Source organism: Galeopterus variegatus, unplaced genomic scaffold, assembly GCF_000696425.1.
Source record: "Galeopterus variegatus unplaced genomic scaffold, G_variegatus-3.0.2 Scaffold2291, whole genome shotgun sequence".
NCBI classification, from domain to species: Eukaryota; Metazoa; Chordata; class Mammalia; order Dermoptera; family Cynocephalidae; genus Galeopterus; species Galeopterus variegatus.
In genome coordinates this window covers 255,162-269,299 of record NW_007728402.1, presented here as the reverse complement: position 1 = coordinate 269,299, position 14,138 = coordinate 255,162, and the positions used below count along the sequence as shown (strand labels likewise).

The 14,138-nt window shown below is 42.5% G+C and overlaps 1 pseudogene across 1 annotated transcript; it reads right to left on the bottom strand.

The window, feature by feature from the left end:
• Positions 1-2,552: 2,552 nt before the first annotated feature.
• On the bottom strand, positions 2,553-13,341 carry LOC103597368 (annotated as a pseudogene). The gene is made up of 3 exons (XR_551105.1): positions 13,292-13,341; positions 3,585-3,727; positions 2,553-3,470 (listed from the first exon to the last, which is right to left on the bottom strand). The product of XR_551105.1 is annotated as a nuclease-sensitive element-binding protein 1 pseudogene (transcript).
• Between the last annotated feature and the right edge of the window lie 797 nt (positions 13,342-14,138).

Below are 14,138 nucleotides of genomic sequence, written 5' to 3'. Positions count from 1 at the left end.
CACGGAAAAAAAAAAAAAAAAAAAAAAAAAAAAAAAAAAAAAATCAAAATTAAGTCACCCCTGCTAGAGTTCCACATCACCAACCTGAACCTAAACTGAGTTGAGAGACAGCCAATTTCCCAAACAGGCCAGCTTCAATCTTTGATAGGCATGATAATGAAGTTCCCTCTGCTTTCATCCTTACACAAAAGAAGTAATCTGATGTTAAACAATCAGTTATTTATCTATTCTGTCTCCCTGTCCCCTCCTTACAAGGAAAGTAACTTTGAAATGACCAATCTGCTTTTTGTTCTTTGTTTCTGTTTTCTTCAGACCTTTTTTTTTTTTCTGTCTGTAAAGTCAACCTCTTTTGCTCAGCTCATCAGAGCACATTCTATTTTATGGAATGAAGTATTGCCCAATTTTAGAATTTCAATAAAGCCAATTGACATCTTTAAATTTGTTGTAATTTGGGGCCGTCCCGTGGCTCACTTGGGAGAGTGTGGTGCTGACAACACCAAGTCAAGGGTTAAGATCCCCTTACCGGCCATCTTTTACAAATAAATAAATAAATAAATTTGTTGTAATTTGGGGCCGTCCCGTGGCTCACTTGGGAGAGTGTGGTGCTGACAACACCAAGTCAAGGGTTAAGATCCCCTTACCGGTCATCTTTTACAAATAAATAAATAAATAAATTTGTTGTAATTTTGTCCTTTGACACTAGTCTTCTTTGGGGATTGATATATCGAGGCTACAGGAATAATGAGATTGGTCTTAATGGTGGAAAGGCAGATAGTGGGGTGTGTGTGTATGAGGGGGGTAGGGAGAGGTGGGGATCTCACCAGAAACACACTGAACTCTAGGGTCCCACTTTGATACAGTTGAATGTGTGGAAGCTGGGGAAGGACACTCTTGTTCCAAATTCACAGGATTCTTTGGAATTCTCCTGACCCTTGCTAGAAGAGGCAGGGAACCTAGGGAAAGCATAGGCTTATTTGGAGTACCAAGAATTGTGGGGAACAAATTTTAATGACTAGTTTGGAGCTAGTGTTCTTAAAGTAACCATTGAATAGTCACCCATTCTTTCAAGGTTCTTCATTAACAATTGTCAACCAATGCCTGAAGCTAGTGCCTCAAATATATTTTCTAGACAAGGATGAATTAAATAGTATGGGGCTTATAATATTCTATTTATATAGAAGAAAACAACCCCCAAATGCTGAAAATTGAAAAAGTGCCTGAAGATTTTAAATCTTGCAGAACAACATCCTCATGCACCAGACTTATCAATTTTGGAAAACCAATGATTCGGTATATGATTTTTAGAACAAAGATATTTTAACCAACCTGTTGGGTATGACCCACTTGCACCTTTCTGGGGATCTAATTATCTTCCACCATATCAGCTAGCATTGTTGATTGACGGAAGTGGGACTAGATCCAGGTCTTCCGATTTGTGATTGAATGCTCTTTTCTGAAGGGTGGTTTCAGAGGAAAACATCAAAGAAAACAGTGGCAAAAATGGTCCAGGCATGCTTCTCTTGTCCTGCAAGGTGAATCTTCACTTCTGGACCTAGTTCTTCTCATCGCCCCTGAGGCTGCCTCACAAAGACTCAGACTTATATTCTTCATTGCCTCTTGTCCACAACTGTGGACCTCTCCCACCTTACTCTCAAGACGGACCCTAGCTCTGTTTAGGTAGGAGGAGTGGTCAAACCTAAGATGATTCTAGGCTTTCTGGTGTTTTTGCTGGACCTGTTTGCTCCAGTGCCCCTTCTCCTTCCTTGCCCAGTAAATAAATTCTCCAGCAGCTAGAAACCTTCCTCCCTGGAAAGAGAAGGCAAATCAGAGGTTTTAACTCCAGGCACCTTAATCTGCACTCTGGAACCCTCCAGGGGCCACTCTTGGGCTTTCAGCAGCTGGGATGGGCAGTATTCAAAACTCTATTTCAACAGCTCTTTCCAGTGGTATGTCAGTTGACCACAGTGGCAGTAGCTACCATCGGAGATCGTATTGACTTGGCTTTAAAGGGGATTTCAGACAGACCCTCAAAGAAACACACACGCATGCATGTACACCAACACCTCTACTACTTGTTTCATTATCTATAATTGCACAAGTAATCATTCACTTTTCCAATGCCAGAGAAAACAAACAACTTTAGGCTAATTAGCGCTAAGTAGAAGAAACAAAATTTAGCAGCTCTTGGCTAATTATAACACTTTTTTTTTTTTTTTTTTACAATTATTTAAGACCTTTATTAACAGGTGCTTGCAGTTTGTAGACTTTTTTGAAAAAACCAAGTTGTAAACTTTTATTACAAATTAAAAATGAAGTTCTTAAAAATCTCAACTTGACCAGATATGAAACAATTTAAAAACCTTTAAAGGTATATTGAGAAAAACCAGGCTTTTTTAAAAAACACGTTTGTCATTACCAAAAAGAGACGTTTTTAGGTAAAAATAATAAAAACCCCATGCTGCATAGATAATGCAGATAGTTCTAGTTATCTGGTCAACAGGCAAAAAGCAAGCACTTAAGGTCTTCAGCTCCAATCTTTTGTTCATTTCTTATTGCTGGAATTTCATATTCATTTCTTCTTGTTGGATGACTAAACCGGATGATGGTAGAGATGTTAAGCCGGCATTTACTCAGCCCAGCCCTGCTCAGCCTCAGGAGCGGACGAATTCTCAGCTGGTGGATCGGCTGCTTTTGTCTCTTTGCCATCTTGTGGTTTAGGGTTTTCTGGGCGTCTGCGTCGGTAATTGAAGTTGCGGCGGTACCGACGTTGAGGTGGCTGCTGACCTTGGGTCTCATCTCCTTGATTTTCCTTATCCCCTTCATTGCCGTCCTCTCTAGGCTGTCTTTGGCGAGGAGGTCCCCTGCGGAATCGTGGTCTATAACCTCGATACATATTCTGTCTCACTGGTCTACCTGGTTCTCCTGCACCCTGGTTGTCAGCACCCTCCATGACTTCTCCCCGCACAGGTGGGTTGGAATACTGTGGCCGACGCCCATAGGGTCTCCGCATGTAGCAAGGTGGGAACCTTCGCCTGCGGTAGGGCCGGCGTTGTTGGGCCTGGCCTCCGGGAGCGCTCTCGATCCCTCATTCTTGTCCCCACTCTCACTGTTCTGGTAATTCTGCTGGTAATTGCGTGGAGAACCCCTACGACGTGGACAGCGTCTATAATGGTTACGGTCTGCTGCGTATTTCCTGCCTTGAACCGGAACTGCACCAGGGCCTGTAACATGTGCTGCCCCCGCACCCTTTTCTCCTTCAACAACATCAAACTCCACTGTCTCTCCATCTCCTACACTGCGAAGGTCCTTCCTGGGGTTCTTCTTCTTTATTGCAGTCTGGTGTCCAAACACATCTTCCTTGGTGTCATTCCTGTTGATGAAACCATATCCGTTTCTTACATTGAACCATTTTACTGTTCCCAAAACCTTCGTTGCTGGAAAACAAAACAACTCACGATTACCAGATAATCCTTTTTAAAACAGCCCGGCTTCAGCATCCGGTGCCTCGCACGCTCCCAGGTCAGGGCCGCAGCCACCTGACAGCCCTTTTTCTCGAGCGCCCGTGTGCAGGGCCGCGCGGGGACCTCGACGGCGCCCTCGCCGCACACGTGGGTGAATTCGAAGCCGCCGGGCGCCCCCAGGCAGGCCCGGGGCGCGGGCCCAAGATGGGCGTGTGCGCAGGCCGCGGGCGAAGAGCACGTGAGGGAAGGGGAAGCAGCCGCTCCCGCTACCGATCGAACTTAATTATAACACTTTTTAATTCATTCTTTCATTTGAAGACTTCATCTAATTAGAATTTTATTTTTAAATTCTATAATAATACTTTTTATTCAAGCTACTATTAAAAGACTTGTTTTTAAATTCTCTCATGTCAGAAAATTTACAAAATAAAGATAGACTATATGAAAATATTTTAGCAATAGAATTTAGAGATTTACTTTGTACATGAAACTCAATTTCTTAATTTAATTAAATCTGAAGTAAATTGTCAGAGTTTTTTGCTGTGCCAAAGCAATTTAGTAGTTATAGTACAAAGGATGTATCCTACTATATTTTTGCTTAGTAAACTACTTATTACTTATAAAATTTAAACATCGCCCAGCTTCACAAGTCTAGGCAGTGAGGTCACATCAACATTAATACCTAGGGCCTGCCCGTGGCTCACTCGGGAGAGTGGGGTGCTGATAACACCAAGGCCACGGGTTCGGATCCCATATAGAGATGGCCGGTTAGCTCACTGGGTGAGCGTGGTGCTGACAACACCAAGTCAAGGGTTAAGATCCCCTTACCGGTCATCTTTTTAAAAAAACCAAAAAAAACATTAATACCTAAATTTTGCCACTTCCTCCACTGGCCTCCACTCCCCCCCCCACACTTTTAAAATTTTGTTTTATTTTGTTAGTCTCCAGGGCATGCTTCAAAATGCTCAGGATGAATTCGGCTTGTATTCTGCTCCACTGAGCTCCATCATTTAGTCAGCTATCCACAGTACATTAGTGATTTCAGAGAATATAATCAGAAATGCTAATTAGAGACATTTGAGAACAAGCAAAAGGAAGCAAACAGGACTTAAAATATTTATATTGTGGTAGTAAAGCTGCATGGAAGAATATATCTTGAAAGCGAGGCCAAGTAGTCATTTTTTCCCCTCTTTGAATAGAACTTGCCGACTTTGTCATATTTGGGGCAGCTGGAAAACCACAGACCTCCCTTTAACTCCTGCAGCTTAGAAGGGACTATAGCCAGAATCTACCCACTAGACATATACAAGAATCAGCTCAGACTAGCAGGAACATCCTGTTACACTTACTTTTGATATGATTTTTCCCAAATTAATCTGCATATTCAATAAAATTCCAATAAAATACTTAAATGATTATTTTATACAGAATATTGACAAGCTGATTGAAAATGTATTTGAGGGCCGGCCCGGTGGCGCACTGCTACAGTGCGCCGCATGGGAGTGTGGTGGCGCTCCCGCCGAGGGTTTGGATCCCACATACAGACCGGTTCCCGCTCACTGGCTGAGTGAGGTGCGGACGCGACACTGAGGGTTGCAATCCTGTTGCCGGTCCCGGTCCGGTACGGGCGTGACACTGAGGGTTGCAATCCGTTGCCGGACATGAAAAAAGACAAAAAGGAAAAAAAAAAAGAAAATGTATTTGAAAGTTAAAATGTGTTAGAAAAACAAAAAATAATTTTTAAAAAAATCAAAGGAGGACTTGTCCAACTATAAATCAACCCATATTGCACTTACTTTTCCAATATTCATTTTCTTTTTATTTTTAAAAATTATTATAGAAAAATTCACAAAAGTAGAAAAATGCACAATAAAACCCCATATGTCTACAGTATGTTTCCTATTGCTGCTATAACAAATCGCCATAAATTTAGTGGCTTAATACAAATTTATTCTCTTATAGTTCTGGAGATCAGATGTCTAAAATCAAGGTGTCAGGAAGGATGCATTCCTTCTGTGGATTTCAAGAAAGAATTTGTTCCTTGCCTTTTCTGGCTTCTAGAGGCTCCCTGAATTCCTTAGCTGGTCACTCCTTTCTCCATCTTCAAAGCCAGCAGTGTGGCATATTCTCTCTGACCTTGCTTCCTTCTGCTTTCTTTGTCACTCCTTTTCTGTCACATGGTCTTTTTTTTTTTTTTTTAATTTTGACCATCTTGCCTCCCTCTTACAAAGGCCCTTGTGATTATATTAGGCCCACCTAGGTAACCAAGGATAATCTCCCCATCTCAAGATCCTTAACCAGATCATACCTGCAAAGTCCCTTTTGCTATGTAATGTAATATTTTCACAAGTTGTGGCAATTAGGACTTGGACATCTATGGGGGGCCATTATTTTGTCATCCACACATAATGACATCTCAATCACTCTTATCTCATGTATAGTCCAACCCTCTCGCAATCTATTATTTTGAAGCAAATCTCAGTTAGCATACCATTTCATCTGTAAAAATTTTAGTATATATTTCTAAAAGACAAGAGCTCTTTTAAAAAACATGACTATAATACCATATCACACCTAAAGATAATATTTTATATTTTAATATCATTGTTTAGTATTTCAGTTTTCCTGATTGTCACACAATTCTCTTTTGTAGTTGAGTCAATATAATGAACACAATATACATATATGATCTATCGATCTATCCCTTAAGTCTCTTTTAACTTACAAGCTTCTAAGGTGGACACTGAGATACTGCGGTCTGATCCCCCTTCTATGAAGGAGTTGCCCCAGCTTCTGGAAGTGCTGTCGGCAGGCAACATTCATCTGTCAGTGCCTTCAGGGATTCCTCAGCGGCAGAGAGCCTGTGCACCCAAGGCCACACCCCTTCTGGGAGGCCCATATTTAACAACCTATCAATGAAAAGGAATAAAGTCCTAGTCATCTCAGCCTAACTCTTCTGCTTTCTGGGAAATCCATCCTGTGGCAATTGTTACCAAGAGGGTTCCAATAAAAGAGCAGTTAAAGTGAGGTTTTGGAGGGCCGGTCCAGTGGCGCACTGCTGCAGTGCGCCGCTTGGGAGCGCTGAGGCACTCCCGCCGAGGGTTCGGATCCCACATACAGACCGGTTCCGCTCACTGGCTGAGCGAGGTGCGGGCGCAGCGCCGAGGGTTGCGATCCCGTTGCCGGTCCCGGTCCGGTGCGGGCGTGACACTGAGGGTTGCGATCTGTTGCCGGACACAAAAAAAGACAAAAAGGAAAAAAAAAAAAGGGAGGTTTTGGAACTGAATCACTTCTTACCAGTGTGATGAGGATCCAATCACAGGTTGTTAAAACTTTCTCCAGTAGTGAATTGTGTGATATATGGTGCAAGGAAATGCATTAGCGGGTGCGATATATAAAGTGTTCAAGGAATATGGGCTAGCTATAAGGGGTAAATATAGTAACTCTAAGGATAATGGTATTGGGTGGCTATCACTAAGCACAAGAAAAAGATAAAGCTGACAGCATTAATTGCCAGATGGAAACTAACTGTGAAATCCAGAAAGTCTGCCTAACTTACAAAGTGGGCAGATCTGAAAGCCAAGGATCAGGCCATGACTTAATTGTCAGAGTAGCTGAGCTCCAGAGACAGTTAAACTCCCTACATGGCCAAGTCTTCCAGGCCAAGGTCAGGGCCCTGATGGAGAAAGGATGGAAACCTGACACATGGAATGATTTCTAGGTTGATGACCTAGAAATCTTGAGTCACAAATTCCCCTGAACCCTTTGATCCTGAAGACGTTGACTCCTCCCTATAAGAACTAGCATTTTCCCTTGCTTGTCTATGATGTAGTGATCTTTTTCCCACAAGACAACATCTACCTCCTCTCCTGGCCACTAGGCCTAAAACTAGGGTTAAGTCACAACAGAACTCAGTCAAGAATGTGCTAGGTCTGACAAGAGAGGAAAGAGACTGTATCCTCAAAGGAGCTACAAGTCTGCTAATATGTGCTGGGGGATTGTGCATGCTTTTGGTTTCTGAAGGTGCTTCGTGAGCAGGACAGAATATAGAATAGGGGAAATTTTATTAATTTGGGAGCTCTCTCACAGTTTATTGGATTTAATACTCTGGCAAGAACCCCAGGAAATAATGCCAACTTTCTCCCAGGATGACTTCTAGAACATGGAAAAAGTGATGTCCACACTAAATGAAGTTTGAATGGTAGAATTTCCATGACATATAGTAGAAAAAAGGATTAAAAATCTCAGAAGTGAGCATGCTGAAATGGATATACTATATAATGTAGGAAATTCTCCAGATGATTATGTTCCACAGAAAGGCCCAGAGGATACATCATTTACCAAGGCAGTAAGAAATGTCCTGGTAAGAAGGCCTTTTGTGTCACTCACTAAGAAGGTCAGTTGTTGTTCTCCTCTGTGGGCCAGGGCCGATGGTAGGAGAAGTCATTACAGAACTAGGCTTCCTAATAGGAATGGCAATGATAGGACTCTAAAACAATACAGACTAGGTGGCAACATTTAATCATTAGAAACCATATGGACACAATTATCGTAACACATGTCAAGGTCAGAGAGTTATTTAGGGGCACCTGATCTGCAGAGAATTATAGAGATTGTTTTAGAACATGGTAACTGTGATGGCTAATTTTTAAAATTGAATATTAACAAATTATAATTGTATAAATTTCTGGGATAAAATGTGATGCTATCATACACACACACACACAATGTGGAATGATCATTCCATCACCTCAAATACCCATCGCCTCAAATACTTATTATTAATTTTTTTTTGTGGATAGTTGGTTCAGGAATCTGAACCCTTGAACTTGGTGTTATCAACACTATGCTCTAACCAAGTGAGCTAACTGGCCAGCCTTAAAAACTTATATTTTATTCCTCCTGTCTAACTGAAACATTGTACCCTTTGGCCAACATCTCCCATTCCCCCCACCCCCAGTCTCTAGTAATCGCCATTCTGCTCTCTGCTTCTATGGGTTTGATTATTTTAGATTTCACTTATAAATGAGAACATGCATTATTTGTCTTTCTGTACCTGGCTTATTTCACTTAGCATAATGTCATCCAGGCTCATGTGATGGCTAATTTTATGTGTCAACATGGCTGGGCAGTGAGGTGTCAGATATTTGGTCAAACATCATTTTGGGTGCTTCTTTGATGGTGTCTTTGAATGAGACTAACATTTAAATCAGTGGACTTTTAGTAAAGCATTTATTTTTTTTTTATTTTTTTTTTTTTTTTTGTCTTTTGTCTTTTTTCCGTGTCCGGCAACGGATCGCAACCCTTCAGTTGAAGGCCTGAATAGAACAAAACAAGTGGCCTCCCTGAGCAAAAGGGAGTTCTTCAGCAGACTGCCTTTGGACTTCACTTCCAACTTTGGCTCTTCCTGGTTCTATAGCAGATGGCCTTCAGACTCCTCCTGCAGCATCGGCTCTCCTGAGTCTCCAGCCTGCCAGCCCACCCAGCAGATTTTGGATTTGCCAGCCTCCATAATCATTTGAGCCAATTTCTAATAATAAATCTCTCTCTCTATGTATAGACATCCTATTGGTTTTGCTTCTCTGGAGAACCCTGACTAACATAGTGTCCCTGTGGTAGCACAGATGGGCAGCCAAACTGGTATATGCAATCTGTATCATAAAAAGAAATTGAGAGGCCTGGCTGGTTAGCTCAATCCAAGGTCATGGGTTTGGATTTCCATACTGGCCAGCTACCAAAAAAAAAAAGAAAGAAAGAAAAGAAAAAGGAAAAGAAATTGAGGATTTATGATCAGAAGGTTAAAGGAAGTCATCCCAATAAAAAGTCGTAATCCCCTTGCCTGATGTTTGAAATTCAACCAGTTTTTATACCCAGAGACTACTGACTTGAGAAAAGGTAGGGCCCCCAGGAAGAAGGACCCTGCAACACCTCAAAATATGTACACAGTAAGTAATGTTTTCTTCTGTCCTTTCCCAAAGAGATATGCAGCCATTTACTTGGGTAACTATGCACTGGGGACAGGAGTATAACCAAATATTTCAAGGATCATTGGATACTGGGTCCAAGCTGACATTGATATTCAGAGACCTGAACTGCCATCATGGTTCCACTGTTAGAATGGGGCTATACAGAGACCAGGTAATAAAAGAAACCCTTGCTTAGGTCCAGCTCACAGTGGGTCCACTGAATCTACAGACTAACCCAGTGGTCATTTCCCCACTCCTCAAATGTATGTTCAAAATAGACATATCTGGAAGTTGGCACAACTCGCATAATGGCTCATTGGCTTGTGGGATAAAAGCTACATAGTGAGGAAGGCCAAGTAGTAGGTTCTGAATGGCCAAGACAATAAAGTTTTTGTTTTGTTTCATTTAGGTGGCTGGCCAGTACAGGGATCTGAACCCTTTAAATTTAGTGTTATAAAACTATGCTTTAACCAACTGAGCCAACCAGGCAGCCAAGACAATGAATATTATATCCTGGGGTAGAGGGTGGAAATTAGGGCTATTCTTAGAAATTTTAGGATTCAGGGTGCTAATCCTTATCATATCTTCATTTAATTCACCAGTCTTGCCCCTGAAAACACTAGACAGATTTTGGAGAATGACAGCAGGCTACTGAACTCAACCAACTTCAGTACCAATAGCAACAATTGTAGCCTTGTCCTGGATATGGAATCTTTGCTAGAATAGATGAACATTTTCCTAGATGCATATGGCCTTTGATTTGGTGAATACGTTCTTTCTTATCCCTATCAGAAAACAAACAAACAAAAAATAAGATGGATCAGAAACAGTTTGCATTCACCTGGAATGGACAACAGCAAAAATTAAGTTTTACCCTAGGGCTATGTACTCTCCTGTCCTCTGTCATACTATTGTCCAAAGAGGTCAGGCCGGCCCGTGGCTCACTCGGGAGAGTGCGGTGCTGATAACACCAAGGCCACGGGTTCGGATCCCATATAGGGATGGCCGGTTCGCTCACTGGCTGAGCGTGGTGCTGACAACACCTAGTCAAGGGTTAAGATCCCCTTACCGGTCATCTTTAAAAAAAAAAACAAAAACAAAAAACAAAGAGGTCTGGACTCTCTTAACATCCTGTTGATAAGTGGCATCATACTAATCAGGTGGAATGAACAAGAGGTGGCCATTATGATGGAACCTTTGTAAAGACACATGCACTTCAGAGGTGTGAAATAAATCCTATGAGATTCAGGAACCTGCTGCAAGAGTGAAAATTTTTTTTAGGGGTCAAATGATCAGGCGCATGCTTGGATATTCCATCTGAAGAAAAGAATAAATTGTTTCATCTTACACATCCTATCATGAAGAAGAAAGAACAAATCCTAGTAGGTCTCTTTGGGTTCTGAAAGCAACTTAGTCCACATCAGATAATACTGCTCTGACCTGTACACCAGGTTTCTAAAAAAAGGAAAGGGCTCTGTAGCAGGTCCAGATGGTGGTGCAAGAGACCCTGCTGCCAAAGCCCTGTTCCTCTCTGTGTGACTAGGTCCCATCCTTGGGTATATCTTAGATCCCATTTTTAGAGAATCCTGCTAAGTCAGTTTAGCCAGAATCCCCCACCTTTGCTATCTGATCACTCTCCATATCTGATCAAATTCCTCCCCCCTTTATCCTCCCTCATCACCTATCATTCCCCGGATGATATCTGATCATTCTGGCCTGCCTTCAGCAAGAATTCTGTTAGGTCAGTTTAGCCACAATTTCCCTATCTCTGATGTTTCCTCTCAGTAATTTTCCATTCACTGACCCCCACACTGCTTCTTAACTATAAATTCCCACTTTTCTTTTTTGAATTTGGAATTAAGCCCAGTTCTACACTCAGGTCTCTTTCCCCCTATTGCAATAGTTCCTTAGTAAAATCTGTTTTTACCACTTTAACTACTGTCCAGCTCTGGTTTTTCTTTGACACCTTGGTCATTCAACTTGTGTGGAAAGAGAAATGGCACAAGGTTAGAGTATGTGTGCTCCTGAGCAGTGATGAATGTCTTGGCTATCTGATCAGGGGTCTGAAAGGATGACTATTGGGGACAAGTATACATAGAGGTAGAGAATAAATATGAACACCATCCTCCAGGATGCAAGGTTTACTTTAAATTGAAGACCTGTACATAGTCTGTAAAGAGTGGAAACAGGAGTGGTGTCACTTACCATCATTCCCAGTGATTTACTTGAGGAATTTGTCCTTCTCCATCTCTATAATTCTGGACTCTGATGTTAAGAGATCCTGATCTCCAGACTTCCATCCCCGCCTGGGGGCCATGGGTCTTAGCCCTGCCCCCACCCCACATCCAGGCCAGGAACAGAGCTGGAGCAGACAGCCCTGCCCCGGCCTGCAACCAGATCTTAGAATGTACTTATTACCACCTGTGTTTCTTTGGGGTGTGTGACTTATCTGCTTACGTCCTTCACCAAATTTCTGCTTAGATTTTTCTGATTCATTTTTAAGAGATCTTTTTGCAATAAGGATGATAATCTTTGTGTATTTAAAAAAAAAAAAAAGTAGAGAGTAGAGTAATGGTTACCACAGGCTGGGAGGGGTGGGAATGGAGGAGAGGATGAGGGGTGAATTAATGGGGACAAAACTATGCTGTCTACCCTAAGTGAATCATTATGCAGTATATGCATGTATTGAAACAACACTCTGTACCCCACAAAAAATATAAATAAAATTGGAAAAAAAAAAAAAGAGAGAGAGAGAGATCCTGATCTCCAAAGGGGAACACTTCTGCCAGAAGACACAGCAATCATCCTGTTAATTATGAGCTATGCCTGCAGTGGGCACTTTGGCATTTTATGGCAAGGAACCAGCAGGCAAGAAGAGGAGTCTTCATCCTGGTAAGGGTAATTGCATTTTGTCAGGAGAGGGCAAAGATGATGTTGTGCAGTGGAGCAGGAAACAGTATGTGGATCACTTGAGTGCCTTGTGGGACTCCCTTATTCAGTTTCATAAAGAGGGAAGTGCAATGCCCTTTGTCTGAAAATAGCATATTCTATTAGTTTCCTATTGCTGATATAACAATTTGCTACAAACTCAGTGGCTTAAAATGACACAAGATTGTTATCTTGTAATTCTAGAGGTCAGAAGTTCAGAAATGGGTCATATGGGCTAAAATCAAGACATCAGCAGGGTTGTGTTCCTTTTGGAAGCTCTAGGAGAGAATTGGTTCCTTGCCTTTTCCAACTTCTAGAGGCTACCAGCATCCCTTGGCTTATAGCCCTGTTCCAATAATGATATCACTCTTCTGCTTCCATTGTCATAGCTTCTCTGACTCTCCTGCCTCCCTCTTTCCCTTGTGATAACACTGGACCCACCTGGGTAATCCAGGGTGATCTCCCCACCTCACCATCCTTAATTTAGTCACATATTTGCAGGAGGATTGTGCAAAGTCCCTCTAGTCATGTAAGGTAACACAGTCATAGGTTCTGGGGATTAGGAGGTAGGCATCATCAGGGATGAGGGTCTGTCTCACCCGACCAGACAAGCCACTGAAATGAGCAGAGATACTACATCATGGTGAGGGGAATTTGGATTGGATGGTAGAGGAAGAAGATGACGTGTATCAGTTGTGGCCTTGAGACAAGTAGTTGCTGAAGAAACTCCTTTATTTTGTCCCACTAACCTTCCTCTTCTAAGGTTCCTCTACAAGGAGAGGTCCACAGGAATCCTGGAGTGTTGTTCCCAAACATATGTATATGAAGAAGTGGATTGGAGTAGCTTTGTCAGTTGTCAATTGATGGCTTCTGGCACCAAATTCAACTCTTTATGCTGTTTTGTGCTTGGACCCAACAACATGGGCCTCCACTTACCAAGTGGTAGCTACTGCTACCACTAAACGTCCAATGAAAGAGACCAACATGGAGCCTCTGACTTGTCACTATTCCCGAGGGAGACTGTGTAGAAAAGAGCTAACATAGCAGGCCTGACTTCTATGCTTAGAAAGGCATGCTTACAAGGTTATCTCTTGGCTGGCATCTGAGAACTTGGATTTCAGGAGGGTTCCCACCATTCCCAGAACTGATAAGAATGGCTTATTGCCTGGCTTCAACAAGGGCTACTGCCAGGCTAATGTCTCAAATCCTGCTCACAGCGCCAATTGTCTAGCTCTTAATCATGTTCCTGATGCCAATTGTAAAGCTAGGCGACCACGATAGTTGTTGCGGCTCTTTTACCTGCTGGTAATCCTGCACCGACTGGGCCAATTTTCAAGCTAGGGCTGGGTCTGGAGCTCCCAGACCCCTCAAGCCCGTTCACAGACTGGGTCACAAACCCTTCATACGCCAGGCTGGGTCACCAGACCCCTTCACACAGGTCTATAAGCTAGGCAACTGGCCACATGGTCTTTGGAAGCTGCAGGTCTGGAAAAACATGGCCGGGCATGGCGGGTGCCTGAGGCAGTAAAACACCAGTCAAAGCAGCACAGATTTGCAGGTGCACTTACTCCATCCACACACACAGTGTTACGAACCACCCTGAACTGACTCTAAGGCGAGGGGAGCCTGACCAAACTGTTCCATTTTCCCAACACTTACGATAACCAAACTGTACAAACAAATATGATTTATGCCAAATTCCTGCTTTCCTTCAGGGAGTCTGGAATTTTGGTATGTGCCAGACAGAGACTGCCTACGTGACCAACCCCTAACAAAAACTCCG